Below are 16,348 nucleotides of genomic sequence, written 5' to 3' on the forward strand. Positions count from 1 at the left end.
GATATTCAGGTTCCTGTGTGTAAGAGCGGCGCGGACTGCTCCTATTTCCATGGGTTCCGAGGTGGCAGCCCTATATTCTGTTGATCTGGATGGCTCCACATGTAGCGGTCCTCGCTCCCTTCTTTTATGATCGCCCTTGCGTTCCTTCAATCTGTGGTCTGGACGCAGTGTCAATTCGATCAGAGCGGTACAGGTCTTAGGCTGAGGGTCCACATGGGCTATGACATCCTTTAAATCATCCCTTAGTCCCTGGTAGAATATAGCGTCTTTCTTAGATTCTGGCCAATCTGTCTCTGCCACCAGTCTATGAAAAGTATTTAAATATACCAAGAGGTCCTTACCTCCTTGCCTTAGCTCTAGTAACTCTTTATCTGCAGAAAAGGTTTCCGCTCTCCGGTCAAAGGTTTTTTCGAATTCATCCTTAAAAGTATCCCAGTCATGGAGAAGGGGATCGTCTCGTCTTACTATGGGCACCACCCACTGGGCAGCTTCTCCACCTAAATATGATATCAGAAAGGCCACCCTAGTCTGATTTGTAGAGAACATCGTGGGTTTACAGTGGAAATGGAGCATCACTTGAGTTAGGAACACCTGTACTTTATGCATATCCCCATAATATCTTTCTGGAGGGGCCAACCATATTTGTGAGGGAACTTCGACTACCAATGTACCTGGTTGTGGTAGAGAAGAGCTACCCGCATCAAAGTGTAGCCAACTCATTTTGAACTAAAACAAGTGCGGCTAACACATCGTCTAGGGTTGCCATTTCTGCTTCCACCTGATCAGGAGGAGAGAAAAAGTGGGCCGATTATTCTGTCAAGGCTCCAGGTTCTCCTCGGGATCAGACCGATGCTCAATGGGGTCCACCTCTCGACAGCCCCAAGTCCGGATGGAATAAATCCTCTCAGACTAGTGGGATGGTCCAGCGAGGGAAGGAAAGGGTAGGAACAGCAGGGAGGGAGATCTAGGAACAAACAAAAAAAGAGATAAACTGTTATTATTGGAATATACTATTCTCACTATCAACATCTATCCATCAATATTCACAATAACCACTCTATAGCTATGTTGGATGTATAACTACCTGTAAAGAAAAATAAGGTTGTCTCTAACGGAGGGGAAGATCGGTGGGGAAGTCACCAGGTATCAGCCCCAATCTATTACAATGAAATAACGAGTTAGTTTGTATACACAACCTAAGGAAGCATTCTATGCAGGACCTCTTCAACCTGTTTGTATGCGTACCTGTAAAAGACTCAGGCTTGTCCCTTAATACACAATATCAGCATAACCCAGGATCCCCCCAACAGATCTCCCCTAAAGACAAAAGATAACACAGCACTGGATCAAAGTAAGTTCCAAGGATTAGAATCCCAAATAACCAAAGTACTGGAAGGAAAGACTCTACTCCTTGAGTCTATTTAGTATGACCTTCATTATCAAATCATAATGCGAGGTACTGATGCAACATTGTTAGCAGATTTAAGTACACAGCTTTGCATGTAGAGAATACTCTTATGATAGATTTCCCTATTAAAAGTACTCCACTTGAGATACCAGGAAACAAATGGTTTTTCTCCTGCAAGAGACCGCTTGGAGAATGTGTGTCTCATCCAACAGGAGAAAGCAGATAATGGCCGACAAAACTCTTCCTTCTCCCCGCAAGAGACCGCTACGTAGTGGGAGCGTCTCACCAACGGGAGAAGGCAGGAAGGAGCGGAGTCGACAGAACTCTTCCTTCTCCCCGCAAGAGACCGCTTTGAAATACGTGCGTCTCACCAACGGGAGAAGGCAGGAAGACCACAATACCTGTTAGGATCGAGGATCCACTGGAGAGGTATGCGATACAAAAGGTTGGTGCTACCGTACTCTTACCGTCGGGAAAACACAGCTACACTGGAATCAGCAAGAATAATCGGCGTCCTCGTCCGGGCGCCATGTTGTCTTATGCGATGCCGATTGCATACGTCAGAGGCATGTTCGTGTCAGGGCATCCTCGGCAACGTGTGCACGGCATGACGGGAAATGTAGTTTCCTGCCCCCGTGACGCTTTATGAAGCTTGCTTCTCTAGCTTCCCATATGCGCCCTGACAGTCCCCTAACTTTCACCTTCGATTTATTCATTTTAAATTCATACATAGATTATATCATACTCCAGTTGGGATGGGACTGAGAACAAAATCTGAAAGAAACAGTTAGGTACAGATTCCTTACTTTATGATTACCCCCCAAGCATCAGACTGAATCCAGAAAGTTTTTCGTCAGAAGTGCCCCTGCGTATGGGTAGGTGGTGTCGGGCGAATCCACGTCGGTTGTTGGTATCATGGTCACCGGGATGACGTCACTCTCTACCTCCTGCCCCTCATCTGTAGCCATGAGCAAGCCCATGTCTGCCCTGTCGACAAATGCTTTGAGTCTGTTGACATGAAGCACCCTGTGGGGGCGTCTGGGAGTCCCAAGGTCCACCAAGAAGGTGACTTCTCCCTTTTGTTCAATTATTGTGTGGGGCCCAGACCATTTGTCCTGGAGTGCTGCTGGGGCCACTGGCTCCAACACCCACACTTTTTGTCCTGGCTGGTACACAGTCAGCGCAGCATTTTGGTCATGCCAAGCTTTCTGAAGTTCTTGGCTAGCCTCAAGGTTTTTGGAAGCCTTCTCCATATACTCAGCCATCCTGGAGCGGAGACCAAGTACATAGTCCACTATGTCAAGCTTAGGCTTTTTGAGAGGTAACTCCCATCCTTCCTACACAAGACATAGGGGTCCTCTTACAGGGTGCTCAAACAAAATCTCAAAAGGGCTGTAGCCAACCCCCTTTTGTGGGACCTCTCTGTAAGCAAACAGAAGGCAAGGTAAAAGGATGTCCCATCTTCGCCTCAGCTTTTCTGGTAACCCTTTTATCGTCCCTTTGAGGGTCTTGTTGAATCTTTCGACAAGCCCATTACACTGTGGGTGATAGGGGGTGGTGAACTTATAGTTGACACCACACTCCTTACACATTGCAGTTAAATATCCTGACATGAAGTTTGCACCTCTGTCAGAGACAACCTCCTTTGGAAACCCCACTCTGGAGAAACTCCAAGTAGGGCCCTTGCCACAACAGGAGCTGTTGTGGTCCTCAGGGGAATAGCTTCTGGATACCTGGTGGCATGATCCACTACCACCAGTATAAATTTGTGCCGAGATGCTGTTTGGGGGTCTATTTGTCCTACAATGTCTATCCCCACTCTCTCAAAGGGTACCCCCACCACAGGTAGTGGTATGAGGGAGGCCTTTGTGGTGCCACCCGATTTGCCACTGGCTTGGCAGGTAACACAGGAGCGACAAAACTCCTTGGTATCTTCTGACATGTGGGGCCGGTGAAAGTGAGGGACAAGCCTGTCCCAAGTCTTGTTCTGGCCCAGGTGTCCTGCTAAGGGAATATCATGGGCCAAGGTAAGTAGGAAGCCCCTAAATTGCAGAGGTATAACAAACCTCCTGGAAGCACCAGGCTTGGGGTCTGTAGCCTCTGAATAAAGGTGCCCATCATCCCAATACACTTTATGGGTACCTTGAGCATTCCCAGCAGCCTCAGCAGCAGCCTGCTGTCTGAGGGGTTCAAGAGAGGAACAATCTAATTGTGCCTGCCTCAGATCTGCCCTTGAGGGTCCCCCTGTCCCAAGAAACTCAACCTGATCAGGCTCAAGCTCTTCCCTCTTGGATCTCAGTATCATCCTCCTGGGAGGGCTGATCCTCAACCTGAGGCAGGGGGAAGGCACTGCCTTAACCCTCTTGCTCTTTCTCTTGGGTGGTGCCTGGTCTATTGTTCCAAGATCCAGCACCTGTTCAGGTAAGCACTTTTTGGCCTGTGACCTGGTCACAGCAAGGACATGTGCTGACATTCCCAGCATTTCTGCATGGGTCCTATACTCCACCTCAGACCAAACTGAGGTTTCAAGATCATTTCCTAACAGACACTCTACTGGAAGGTCTGAACTTACCACAACTCTTTTGAGGCCAGTTACCCCTCCCCAGGAGAAGTTAACAACTGCCATACTATGGGAGGTAGTGGCATTGCTAGCGTTGGTCACTAGGTAGGTCTCACCTATTATGATCTGGTCAGGGTCCACAAAGTTATGTGTCACCATGGTGACACTGGCACATGTGTCCCTGTAGGCCTGAGCCATCTTGTCATTAATAAAAGGTGAGAGCTAGAAGGGTGGGTAACCCAATGAACCTTTGCGGGCTTGGGCGAATAATATGTAAACAAATGATGCAAAGCAAGAGATTTTTAAAAAAAAACTAATAGGCAACAATGTGAATCTGTATTTAAGATCTGAGATTCAGACTGAAAGCATCAGTCGCTGTATACTTGAGCGTATTCAGTATCTCTTCAGACAAGAGAGTTTAGCTACCACACTAGCTAAAAAAAGAAGAGAAACAACAAAGGCATGTTTTTATATCAAAAAATTTTATTATTTACTTTTGTATAAAGTCATAAGGGTTCTTGATCAGTCATAAGTATTAATCAGACAATGCATTTCTAATGTACAAGGGATGCATCAATCTCTCCTATAATACAAAAGAAAAAAGTCCAAACCGTTACAGTGAAAACAATGACTTCTAATCTGATAGAAGTAAGTCACAGGAAGCAGACGTCATACAAGCAGAAATGGACGTAGAAGTCGACGTTTCGGTCTTAACCTTTTATTTCACAAGACCTTCATCAGGACGAATAATTATAACATCTAGTGATGACCCCGAAAATGGCATAATATGACATTAAGTTACTGTATCCCTGTTGTGTTGCACAAATCTATGAGCAAACAACTTTCAAAAAGCATTTAATGTTCCTTCATTTTAAACTATCCTATGAACAAATCTAATTTCTCAGTTGTGTACATTGATCTATAGTATACATTACAAAAGTCGGTGTGGCGACTGAAATGTTGAAATGCTGTGGTGTAAGTCACGTGAAGCTTGAAAGGCAAAGTAGCACATTCACCCAAAGTCAACACTTACTTGAGTAGTGGACTATGGATGACCAATTTCGAGGTGAATCAATGCTGTTGGTGTCTAATTCTGTCTAAAATGAAGAAAGGCACCAGTTACACATCATGTGTTCATTTAAGATGGATTATACATAATTTGCCAGGTCTGTTTTTTACCTGGAGGGTTGTACAGCTCACTTCTTTATCTCTCAACACGACTTTTTAATCACGGAGGATAGTCCTTTTTTTTATATTCACAGGAAAGTCTGAAAAAATAATTTCAAATACTCATTCTGTACTGTATCTTCGTTTAGAAGAAGATTACACAAGTCAAAAACTGACTATCGATTGTGTGCACTGTGTAGGATCTAATTAGTATAGCCTATATTTGGCACCAGATGCAAAGTTAAATATGAATTTCAGCCATTAGTGTAATGAAATGATGCCTGCTATTGGCTTCACTTCAAGTGCTGAAAGTTTAAGAACGTAAATATATTTGCACATCACTTAAGCTAACAAGTACTTTTGGGAAATTGATAGTTACAATAATTATTATGGTGTTTAGTCTGCATACATTTTCGCTATTATGGTGTTTGCATTTGAACAGAATTGTTTGATTATGTTAAATTAGATCACACCGAGGACTTGAGATCATATATACGGCGGTAACTCTGTTATATAGTTACGCGCTCAAATAAATGAAGACAGCAGGAGGGTAAAAGCCCACCACATTCACAAGGCAGGGGGGTGAAACAGACAGCAGTCATACTTCGCCTAAACAGCTCAACTATGGCTGCACCCTAACCCACACAAGTAGCGGTAGGCATTGTAGATAAACTAATGACTAAACCCGCTTGCGAACTACGTAAGGCAGTATGGATAGATTTGTGGCTAAAGCCACTTGCGAGTCTGCTTAAATTGACTATACAAAGACATACGTTTGCGGTTGTTCCAAGACACACACTCTTATTTAGATCCAGAGGTTGTATCACTTACTTTTTGTTAAACTGACAGTGCAGCATAAATTCCACGTTCGCAATGAGGTGAGAGTTACTGCCGGCATAGACACGGTCAGGAACAGCTGTCTGTGTGTGTCTGAAGAGATACTGAATACGCTCAAGTATACAGCGACTGATGCTTTCAATATTAATAAAAGGTGTCTGCCTGTACTTGCTCAGATTACTGGGACTTACAGTAGAGGACATTGCTATGTCCCCATCACAGACAAGAACTGCCTGAGTTGGTACTCTGACTAGGCCAGAGTCCACCTCAGTTCCCAGGGTCAACCCTACTACACCCTTTTGCTGGGAACCACCACTAACAGCTGGACTAGGCGGAACAGTTGCCTTAGGGGCAATGGTGGTTGGTGCTGTGCCTTTCTTGGTGCACTCACTAAACCAGTGAGAGACTGATTTACAGTATCCACACCAGGGCTTCTTTGGGCCTTCTTGTTTCTGTTTGTTCTTTTTGGAGCCGCCCTTCCCCTGTGCCTTTTGGGGGCCTGGTGAAGACTTCTGGTCTTTTGGTTTCTGCTCATTACCATTCTGGTCTGCCTTTTTCTGATCACCTCCCTGGTTCTGGTTTTTCTGCTTAATCCTGGTCCTGACCCATTTGGCTGCCTTCTTTCCCAATTCTTGAGGAGAGGTCAGATCAGAGTCAATCAGGTATTGATGCAATAACTGGTTTTGACAATTGTTAAGTATTTGCTCTCTCATGATCAAATGATACAATCCTGTATAGTCCTTAACTTGACTTCCCAATAACCAGCCTTCCAGAGCCTTAGTGGCACAATCAACAAAATCAGTCCAGTCCTGAGTGTGTCTTCTGGGTGTCCCTGAAGAACAACCTATATTGTTCAGTGGTTAGGCCAAACCCATCAATCAGAGCACTCTTCAGGACAGAGTAGTTGTTAGCATCCCCATCACTAACTGTGAAGAGCTTATCTCTACCTTTTTCTGAAATGCAGAGCCATAAGATTGCTGCCCACTGACTTTGGGGTACCTGCTGTACTTTGCAGGCCCTCTCCAAAGCAATTATCCATTTGTGGATGTCATCCCCTTCTTTGTAGGGGGGCACAATCTTGCTTATGTGTCTATTCTCATAGGACCTATCATTATCCTTAGGGATATTGCTGCCACCAGTGGGTTCTAACCCACTCTCTCTGTGCTCTCTAGCACGAGCAAGCTTCTCTTTGGCCAAGGCAACTTCTAGTTCTTGGCTCTCAATCCTCAGAGCAGCCTCTCTCATTTTGGCCTCATGTTCCCTTCTCTGAGGGCAGGTCATCACTCTCTGAGCAGGGCCATGAGAGCCATTTGAAGCCTGAGATTGGAGAGATTCCCTGGAGTGGGATCTTCCTCTCCTCTGCCTCTGGTTAAGCCCACTTGGGGGTCTGTATAGGGGCTGCACATACTGACTCCCATGTATGCTTAGGTTAGCCTGGCTAAGTCTTCTGACTGGGACCTGGCTGTTTACCTCAAGATCAGAATCTTCCTCTTCTACCCCATCTTCTTCCTCATCTGGTACAATAGTATCAGCATTATCATCTGAGGAGGGAAGGACTTAATCTGCACTACCTGAATCACCTGTCTTAGGTGGCTATTGAGCATCATACTCTTCTAAGAGCTCAACCAGGAACCTGAGGGTAGGGTTTGAACCCTGTTTTAGCCTTCTAGAAGTACACAATTGTCTCAATTCTTGGAAGGCTAAGGCTTCATATCTCGAAGCAGTCCTCAAGGGATCTACCTCTGCAGGCAGAGAACCACATGAGTTCACTGTCTGAGACATGGTTTCTAGTGAGGTGTGGTGTTGCACATACCTACACTATTTGTTTTCCTACAGAACCTTTCTAGGAGTTGTAGTCAGGGTGTGCTAGGCCCAGGCTCTACAACCGCTAAGTTCAGTAGAACTTAAGTATACTAAGACTTGTTTTTATATGTACCTACAGGTACCTATGTGATCTTTCAAATGACATCTCAAGATTATAAGTGGTAAAACAACAGCAAGCTCTAATCCCAACCGCTGCACACCAATGTGAGAAGTTGGCCTGGTATATGATGTTCACTATTCTAGTGAACACCTTGCACCAGTCCAAGCAACCCTTATGTTGATGGTTGTAAGTCAACCTTATAGACCAGCTATCCTAGTGGTAGGGTGGACAGAACAGTCTTAGGCTAAAAGGCTCTTGAGGGTGTGTGAAGCCAGCTGTTTTACCATATGTAACCCCTTGAATACCAAATGAAAGGACACCACACAGGATATATATAAAATACATATGTATTTATTTACTAACATACTCCTCTGAACTCTTTATGAGATCAGAGGCCAAAGCACATAACAAGGTACTTAGTCCGAATACGTTAAGTTGCACAAATTACAGTTGAGCCCTAGGGGCGAAGCAAACCATATATTAAGAAAGTGGTATAAGTACCACGTCACGAGAAAAGGAAAGGCCTAGGGCCTCGGGAATCATTGGGGCTACACTATCTGAACCTTAGTTTAGAAGTAGGAGGCCCACAGGTGGCGCGTGCAGTGTCTTTACACACGTGTGAGTCAATACAAAGTCAATGGGAACGTAGAAGTTAGATTTAGAAGGATTTAGGACACTTCCGGTTTAGCTAGGAGAAAACAACTAAAAACCTAGACACTTGGATAGTCAATACCCTTGGGAGCACCGAAGTACTCGCGTTAGCTCACCATGGACTGCGGGTGCATAGGTGTGAAGATGTGTCCGGTTTTGTCGTTGAATCCTATGGAGCCTTGAAGAAAGATGCTGCAGGCGACCAGGAGGAAGATGTCCGGGTGGATCCAAGGGTGGATCGAGGATGAAGAGGACCTGAAAGCAGAGGGGACAGAGTCTGGGTCACTAGCCAGTGACCGGGTGGAACCAGGATGGAACCAGACGATGTTGAAGAGCAATCAGGTGCTGTCTTGAAGCTTGTCTTTGCAGCCACGCGGTCCAGGAGGCGTCGACGACAACCAGGTGCTGGAGAGAAGCTGTACCACGAAGGTTCTCGTGGATGGAGGAGTAGACTTCCGGGTTGGAGTCAACAAGCCTTGGCAAAGGCAACCCACGCAGGATACAACAAAGGCTTCTGGTGCAGACCGGTAAGGTCTGAGGTGCTTCACCTTTGTAGGGAAGCAAGGGCCTGTCTGGAGCCACAAGACCAGTGAGGTGGTTCAAAAGGATTATCGTCACAGAGGCTACTAGCCAACAGGCCCGCAACCGGACCACGCGTCGAGCAGAACACAAGCAGAAGGGCCCCACGCAGAACTCGTGGAGTGTGGAGGGCTGATCTTCGGTGCAGGTGGAGCTCGGATTCGAGGCTTCTCAATCCCCAGTGCACAGCTTCAAGGATACCTCAGGAGCTGCACAGTCAGCAAGTTGCAGGCTTTCCAAGATGTCCGGTCCCACATGTCTCGTCGCCTCCACGGATCTCAGCTATGCTGCAGTCGTGAAGAGAGGGTCAAAGAGGTCTGGAAGTATGGGTCGTGTCAGGCTCTGTGCTCGGGTTCCGGCGGGAACGTCGACAAAGCAAGCCGTTGATTTGCTGGATGGTGCCTGGTTGCCCAGGGTGGTCACTCCTTGGCCACAAGGGAGAGTCTTCAGCTTCAGCAGAATGTCGAAGGTCCAGAGTTTCGTGTCAAGTTTCGATTCAGGAATAATCTAAAGTCTCAGGACTCAGCTCCTACCTTTATACAACTAAAAAGGGCTGGATTACTTTCTAGGTCCCTCCTATGGGTGGTACCAGGAAGGGGGGTGGTTACACCCCCTTTCCTTTGTCCAGTTTCGCGCCAGAGCTGGGGCTGGAGTGCCCCAGCAACCGGTTTGAACTGGGGTATGCAAGGAGCACCTAGTGTGCCCGCGGGCAGTGTCTCCATCTATTCAGCCCTCCCTGTCCAAATACACCAAGTCCTGTCTGGGGTGGTGCTTGCACCTTCCCAGGCAGGAAACCTATGGTCCAAACCTCCGTGACTGGAAGGACTCCCAGCAGCAGGAGGTCAGACTTGTGTCTGTGGCAGCAGCGTCCGTTTTGCTGGGGCTCTGGTTAACTTTAACCAGGATAGTCAGCAACAACATGTCTTCTCCCTCTATAAAGGTGGAATGCTACCCCCGTCACCAGAATTGGCGAGGGGGTAGTATTCCAAGGCGTATGACACCTTACACAACATGTTTGGATAAAGCCAAACCAAAGTTAGCATTAACCGCGAGGATTATAATGCACTTAAGAGTATATGGTATGGGGATATTATAGAACAGCTATAAGGACATGGTCCTGAATGCTGCAGACAGGCTCAGCTCATGCTAGAGCACCATCTCACACACAACCAAGCAGTCTGCCTCCAGGATTGTTAAGGCCTGCCATAGGAGTGACTTATAGGTTACTATGTGTCTATATATAAGTAGGTATAGGAATACTATACCTGAGCAAGGGGTGATTACACAACCTTGCCCCAGCTGAGTGATCAGCCAGTTGTGTCTATTTGAGTGGCCAGCCAGGGGTGGCATAATACATGCTGCAGCCCCTGGTAGGCCTTGTCTACACCTATGCCCTGAGTACCTAGTGTACACTTTTACAGGGGCTCATAAGGTGAACCAATTCCCAATTGTGGATGTACCTAGGGTACATGGTATACATTTAGAGAGAGTGCATCGCATCTGTGCTGTGAGTCTGATTAGCAGGCCCACAGCCATATCTAAGTCAAAAACCAGTAAAGCAAAGCAAAAAGTGGGGATGACCATAGGAAGCAGACCTTACTCTCCTACATGGTCCTGGACTCAGGTCCATCAGATTTGTGTGTTTGCAAATTATCTAGCCGGTGTGCTGAATGTTGCTGCGGACAGTCTGTCACATCTTCGAGATGTGGGGGTCTCTTCGGTTGGACCTGTTTGCCACTCACGAGAACGAACACTGCCCGTTGTTCTGCTGTCTCCAGTATCCAATGCAGGGGGCTTTGGGGGACGCACTTCAGTTTGATTGGGGTTTGCAGCTCCTTTACGCGTTTCCCCCATACCCTTGATTCCTCGGGTTCTGAGGAAGATTCACCAAGACCGGGCCCAAGTCATATTGATCGACCCGGATTGGCCAAGAAGGGTGTGGTACACAGATCTTCTGATGGATACATCTGCCAGTGGATTCCTCACCTTGTGAATATCCCCCTACGTCAGCAACATTCGGAAATTCTTTTGAAGCTCCACGCCAACGTGGACAACGTCACAGAGGCACGGCATCACGCGCGCGGCTCCACTGACGTCACCGACTCCATAATAGGCCTACGTCGGCGTGAAGACATCAGTTCACTTTTTTTCGCGTCGTCGACGCCAACGGTTTTCAAAGGATTCTCTGTAGCTTTTATAGTAACTAGTGGCCCGATGTAGGTGTCAAAATACCGGTCGGAAACGGCCGAAAATACCGATTTTGGGCCATTTCCGACCGGTATTTGGACATTGATATGTAGGGTAGTTTAAAACATAGATATTCGGTATTTTTACCGAATCGGTAATTTTACCGATCTGTAAAATTACAGAATCGGTAAATTTACAGATTCTGTAAATATTACCGATTTGGTAAATTTACCGATCGGTAAAAATACCGAATATGTAATTAGCAATGTAGGTAGCACTGTTAACAGTGCTACAGGCCATTCAGGATTCGGTATTTACCATGTAATACTATTACATGGTAAATATCGAATTCCTGTGTACATGTACATCTGTGCATATACATCTGTGCCATGTGGCACACAGACATGCCCTAAGGGCATGTCTGTGTGTCACATGGCACACAAGCCTGAAACAGGGGTGCAACAGGGTGTCAAAGTGACACCCTGTTCCCCCTGTCAATTTGGTAAATTTACCGATTCGGTAAATACCAAATCGGTATTTGCTATTGAATCCTATGGGCTTCAAGGCCCATAGGATTCAATTGCAAATACCGATTCGGTATTTATCAAATCGGTAAATATCGAATCTTACAGATTCGGTAAATAATTCCGAATTATTACCTACATCAGATTTACCGATTCTAAAATACTGAATCGGTATGATTCGGTATTTTAGAATCGGTAAATCTGAATTACCTACATCGGGCCCTTGGTTACTGTTTGTTGGTTTCAGTGTTTTCTTCTTTCGTTGTCTGCTGTCGAGATGTTCCCGAAGAAGACCGGATTCAGGCCTTGTGGTGAATGCGGGAAAATGATGTCAATCACGGACCCGCATGAAGATTGCGTATGGTGCCTGAGCTCAGACCATGATGTCAAAGGGTGTCCATCCTGTAAAAAGATGAATCCCAAGGCCCTTCGTGAAAGAGAGGGGAAGCTCCTGGTTGCCGAAATGAAAGGTAAAAAGGACAGGAAGAGCTCGAGGTCACGATCGAGTCGGTCGAGGTCGAGGTCTCGTTCGAGGTCGCCTTTGAAGTCGCCATCGGGGCATGCTTCCAGATCGGCAAAAAAGAAGCACAAGAAGAGAAAGCACGGATCTCGACACCATTCTAGGAAAAATCCGGATTTGAAGCCGAAGTCGCCAAGTAGAAGGCATCATAAGGATTATATCTCCTTCACCAGAGGCTCTGGATCCGGAAGGTGAGGCTTCACCCATGGAGTCGCCGGAGCATTCACCGGCTCCGGTGTCGAATCCCTCTCCGGCACAGTCTCGAACACCAACTCGAGAGGAGGAAGAGGCTCCCTTGCCTGAGGGTTTGATGACTCCGGCTCACCAACCCGACCAAGATTATACGAATCCGGTGCCTCCTCGAGAGCAGCCTGTGGGTCCATATCCTCTATTTCCAGGCCCGGGTCAAGACCCTACATAGTATTTAAATGCCATGTATGGTGTCTTCACAAGAGTCATGTACACCTCTGGAGCACCGGTTGGTCCCATGGGTCCGATGGCCTATAATCTTGGAGTCCCTCAGACTTATGCTCCGGCGCCGTTCATGCCATTTATGCCGGCTCCGACACCGTCTTGGCATTTCTCGCCGCCGCCGAGATCTTCGACGCCGATTCCTTCGTCACTGGCGACGGTTCCTCTTCGACCTTCAGAACAGCGGCCTGGTCCTCTGGCTCCGAGTTTGACGCTGCCTCCGGGCTCCATCGGAGTCGATTGCGGATCCGCCGACATCGTTTCCGAAGGAGAGGTCGAGACGTGAGGCTCAGCGACTTCTAGAGGAACAGAGGTACAGAGAAGCAGAGATAGAGGAAGGTGAGCTGCAGGAATCAGAAGATTTATTTGATGACCTAAGAGAGGCTAGTGGATTGGAGCTGTCTCCGGATTGGGAGTTATCCTCTCTCTCAGATGCCCCTTCAAAGGATGTAGCACCATATCATGTGGTCATCAATAAGGCAGCAGAGGGGTGTGGCCTGACTGGCGATGGAGCAAGTCATGCTCCGTGGGAGCTCCGGTCCCCCGCTACCGTTTTGAGCCATTTCAGCGGAGCTGGAGTGTGTAACCTTCCTCCCGGAGGGGGTTCGCTAACCATAGATGCCAGGAGAGGTGGCGTGGCAGTGGACCCCTAGATTGCGGTGTCCTCTGGTGCTGACAGCGAGGGGCGAGTGTCGGCTCAGAGCGGGAGCCGCCATTTTGGGCGCCTTTCAAAGGGAACTGAGGTGGTCTGGCGACTGAGGAGGATCGGAGGTGACGATCGAGCTGGCGCTTGGGGACCGGTGACCGCGGAGTCCCCCAAGCGGAAGCGGAGGGCTTGGAGCCGCGTAGAGGCGACCTGGCAGGGAGGCGGAGGCCTAGTCTGTGCAGAGGCGACCAGGCCTGGTGCTGGCAATGGAGAGGCATCCGAATCAAATGCCCGAGAGTGACGCTGGCGGTAGGCCCCAGTGGGTGCGGAGCAGAGAAGTCACCGGAGCGGGCGAGGAGGGCTCGGAGGCTGCGAAGGTATGCGCTGCCCAGGAGGTCGAGGCCCAGAGCTGTGAGGCGGGGGTGCGATCTGCTGGCTCTGCCTGGCGTGTCGACTGGGGCGCTTGCTGGAACCCCCGATGACCTGGGCCGGCGTTGCGGCTGCTAGCGGAGGGGCAGTTGAGCCAGGCCGGCATTTGTGTGGTGGAGCGGGCGGCCCCTGCTACTCGGGGCCGCTTGACACTGAGACAGTTGTCAATAGCGGCGGGGTGCGGCTGGGCACGCGATGCCCCCCCGCCATTGCATTCCCCTGCGCTGGACATCTGGGGTCATGGGGCCCTTGACACCCCCATCCTGAGAGGCCTGTTTTCCCGCATTGCTGTGCCCTATTAATTGGGGGCCCTGTACGCTGCTGTCTGCTGTTGGCTTACTGCTGCGTGGCGTCTGAGGTGAGCGCAGCGCTGACGCTGCTGTCCGTCATCTTGGGCCGGCAGCCTGGAGGTGCTGCAAGCCTTGCCCGCAGCCCACCTGCACCGTCGTGGGTGAGTGGGCTCTGGAATCTATCCCCCAAGTTGTGTGGAGGAGCTGTGAAGACGCGACCCTGCAGGGTGGGAGCGGCGGACGGTGGTAGAACAGGGGACAGCGACGTGACCTGGAGTGGTTTCCCAGCCGCGGGGCACTGCGGCCTACAGGCTGAATTGGAGGTGGACCTGGATCTGAGCGCAGTGGGGCCCCCCTGGAGATGGACAGAGCAACGGCGAGCGCGGCACCCTGGCCCATGGTGAGGCGCAGGGACCCACGTGGTAGCTGGGGAGGGCGGCTCAGGACCGGCGACAGGAACTTCGGGGCTGCCTTGAGGGGCCCACTCTAATAATAATAATAATAATAGGGGGTCTTATAGAGCGCTTGGTGACGCACCACGGCGTGTCCCCGCGCTAAGAGGCAAGTGCTGCTAGGAAAATACCGGGACAGGGACCCAACTACCGGGCAAATAGGAAGGTTTTTAACTTGGCTCTAAAGGTGCGCCCTGAAGGTTCCAGGCGCAGTGCCACAGGGGGGGGCCTGGTGGAGTGAGGTGGATCTTTGGGGCCCTCCTGGGCCTACAGCGAGAGGTGAGCTGCGTGGCGGCCCTGTGGGGGCGGTGGCCATCGGACCTGTTGAAGAGGCGGCGCTGAGGGGGGTCGGAGGCTACTGTTGTGAGCGTAGACACTGCCAACTGCTGTGCCCCAGGGCCCTGATCCCCGGCCTCTCTCCGCTGTTAGCTGCTTGCCAGGTGTGCCCCCCTATCGGAGAGAGTGGGGGCTGTCCCTGGGTCCTGCGGGCGAGCGCCGCCACACTGAGACCTGCTCCGACTGAAACGCGCTGCTACCTGGCAGAGTGTACTGGCGCATAGAGTCCTACAGGTGAGCGTCGCCATTTTCAGACCCGGGCCCGGCCACCCCCCGGAGACTGATACTGTGGAGCCTGCGCTGTCGCCAGGGGTTTTTGGGGACAGAGGGAGGCAGGCTGGTGGTGCGCTGACGAGGCGATGATCGCCTCTACTCTTTGGGACTTGACGGAGGCTGCCCGCGGGGGTGCTGGCAGCGTGGACTGGCGTTCTTCTCATCTCCGGAGTGACTCCTGCGCCTCGGTTGGGCCTCCTGCATCTCGGTTGGACCTGTCTTTGGTGGGGTCTGGAGGTGCTCCGCGGTGCTTGAGGTGGTGAGGCAGCGATTAGGCAGCGGCGCCCGTTGTGTAGAGACACTCCCTCTTGTCTTGGTGGCCTGCTGATAGCACCTAGGGTGGGGGAGGGATACTGTGATCGGGTGGGTGGTGTATCCTTGGATTACCCTGCAAGAACCCTACATTGCAATTGTGCTTTTTGCTTGTTGTGGCTGGAGACCGGGGAGGCGCCCACTGTGTCACGGGGAGGACTTAATACCTGTGTAGCGGTCCCCTGATATCGCTGGTCCTGGGAGGCTGGGACCCGACGGGGAGACCCAACGCTTTTAGCACACTAGCTTCTCCCCTGCTTCCTGTCGGCTGGGCCTTTTGGAGATGGGGGTGAAACTGGGCCATCCTTTGGCTTATATCAATTGGCTTGTGCGGGGTACTCTGACGGGCCACTGCTGCAGAACTGGCGATGACGCGATCCAGGGGGGTAAGGCCGGTCCGGCGGAAGCCTCCAGAGACAACTCGGTGGTGTCAATGTGGGGCAAGACTGGGACGGCGACACCTGCTGAGGGATCATCACAAGCCGCTGGAAATGCGCTGCCAGTGACCCAGGCCTTTATGACCTCCTTCATGTCGGAACTCAAGTCGGAAATAGGCTCTCTACGTTCAGAGGTACACACCTGTGTATGGGAATTGCGGAGAGAGGTCACCGACCTTGACGACTGAGTGGACGGGCTGAAAAAAACGGTGGACGCTCGCACGGAGGACCAGGAACAATTGTGGCAATGCCTGGCGGCACTGGAGGAGCAAAATATAGAGTTGCAGGTCAAACAGGAGGACCTCAAAAACCGAAGGCGTCGAAACAACCTCCGTATCCGGGGGG

General features: G+C 49.8%; 1 protein-coding gene and 1 long non-coding RNA gene across 20 annotated transcripts in view; one reads left to right on the forward strand and one right to left on the reverse strand.

Moving 5' to 3' along the window:
* LOC144773261 (uncharacterized) overlaps nucleotides 1–16,348 on the forward strand; it is a 7,170,044-nt gene that overhangs the window by 6,765,970 nt on the left and 387,726 nt on the right. The window lies entirely within an intron of this gene.
* LOC144773263 (uncharacterized) overlaps nucleotides 1–16,348 on the reverse strand; it is a 404,133-nt gene that overhangs the window by 69,545 nt on the left and 318,240 nt on the right. For 3 of the 6 annotated variants that reach the window (XR_013599942.1, XR_013599943.1, XR_013599938.1), the window contains 2 exons: nucleotides 5,148–5,236; nucleotides 5,002–5,065 (listed from right to left, as the gene is read on the reverse strand). The exons of 2 other annotated variants lie outside the window; for them this stretch is intronic. This is a non-coding gene — a long non-coding RNA (uncharacterized LOC144773263). The remainder of the gene's footprint in view (nucleotides 1–5,001; nucleotides 5,066–5,147; nucleotides 5,237–16,348) is intronic. One more of the 6 variants, XR_013599940.1, reaches the window with a different exon arrangement.

The sequence above is a fragment of the Lissotriton helveticus genome, chromosome 8 (genome assembly GCF_964261635.1).
Source record: "Lissotriton helveticus chromosome 8, aLisHel1.1, whole genome shotgun sequence".
NCBI classification, from domain to species: domain Eukaryota; kingdom Metazoa; phylum Chordata; class Amphibia; order Caudata; family Salamandridae; genus Lissotriton; species Lissotriton helveticus.